Below are 1,790 nucleotides of genomic sequence, written 5' to 3' on the forward strand. Positions count from 1 at the left end.
ATCACGCCTATTTTGTTGGCAGCCTTCAATTGCTCATACAATTGGTCCAAAGGCCTGCCTAGGTTGGTGAAGGTTCGGGTACGGCTTTGATTGTAGGTTTCAGTGGGTCGGGGATAGTTGTAGGTGGGTTTATTTGGTGGGGGAAATCTTTGGTGGTAAGGAGGCCGAGGACGAGCTTGTTGAAAGTTTGGTTGAGGTATTTGGGAAGGGGTTGTAGGCGGGTTGGCATAATTTGGGCGAGGTCGAGGATGAGTGGTATTGGTGTGGTAAACAGGATGAGGATTTGAGTAGTAGAGGTAAGGGTTTGAGTAGGTAGGGTATTGTCGAGGTCTGGGTCTTGGGACAGGGTTTCGATCCCAGACAAAAGCAGTTTCCCCCTCTTGCTTTTTGAATTGCTGCTTCTTTCCATTACTACCTTGGCTTTGCAAAGCTTCCACTTGAGTTTTCAGGGTAGACACATTAACAATCTTTCCAGCCTTTACGAAATCATCATATTCTTCAAGCTTGTTGACAATAGCGGCAAACGGGCATCCAGTCATGCGGAAAATTTCTTCAAAGTACGGCGGATCCTGTGCCTTAATGAAGGTGCGTATGATTTCGTCCTCAGTCATTGGTGGCTCAACTTTTGCAGCTATTTTTCTCCACCTCTTGGCATAAGTCTTGTGGTCCTCAGAGGGTTTTCTTTTTGTTCCTTCCAACGTGGTTCGTGTTGGAGCCAACTCGCAATTATACTCGTACTGCTTTACAAAAGCGTTGGACAAGTCCAGCCAGGTCTTTGCTTCTTCAGGTTTCAGCTTGGAATACCAGTCGAGTGCATCCCCCTCCAGACTTTCTGGGAATAGCCTCAAAGGCAGATTTTCATCATCTGTTGGCCTACCCAACTTGTTGGCGAACAGTCGGAGGTGTGTCTTGGGATTGCCCGTCCCATCATACTTGTTAAACTTCGGAGTTTTGAACCCCTCAGGCAATTGCACATTCGGGAAAAGGCAAAGCTCACCGTAATCCAGGACTCCTTGTTTGTTCAGCCCCTGACTCTTCCTTATAAATTCATCAAAGCGATCAAGGCGCTTAAGTAACTTCATATCAACGGGAGCGGAAGATTCCCCCATTTCTGGCTTGGTTTGAAAAGTATGGTCCGGCAGGAATGGCTCAGCAGCAGGGTAATAAAAGGTATGTGGCTCAGGTAGTATATTTGAAGTGATTTGGGGTTGTGGACCTCGCATGTGAGTAAGAAAAAATGAAGGATGAGGAGGGTAAGTGTATGGCAAATTTGTGGTGGGATAGGTGAAAGTTTCTTCGGGTGCAATAGGAAATGATGGAGTAACAGTGGCATGGGCCGAAGGCAGGTCAAACGGCTCTTGCTCAGGCTGTCTGGCGGGTACAGGTTCGGGTTGAACTCCACTGCTAATTAGCTCATCATTCAACTTCCTTTGGGCGGCCATCTCATACGCCATCTCTCCAAACTTGGTAAGCATCTCAGTCAACTGAATCCCCGAACTTGCAGTCTCGGGTTGAGCGGTAGTAGCAGACCTATCTGACTGTTCCGGTTGTGAACTCATGTTTACACAACTCCCCTAGGCTCTACTGCGGGATCGCGTTATGATGGGGCTTCGACGAGAAGCTATGTTGAAATATCACCTGAGAATTTTTGACAGATTGCCTTTAGGTTCAACTCTCGCTTAATTATTCCAAAGAAAATAAAGAAAAGGAAAAGAAAAAGGCAAGAGTTAGTAGATATCCAGAAAATTCGGATGCATGTCCTATGGGGGAGCCCTTTTTATGCCAAGGGT

The sequence above is a fragment of the Coffea eugenioides genome, chromosome 3 (genome assembly GCF_003713205.1).
Source record: "Coffea eugenioides isolate CCC68of chromosome 3, Ceug_1.0, whole genome shotgun sequence".
Classification (NCBI taxonomy): Eukaryota; Viridiplantae; Streptophyta; class Magnoliopsida; order Gentianales; family Rubiaceae; genus Coffea; species Coffea eugenioides.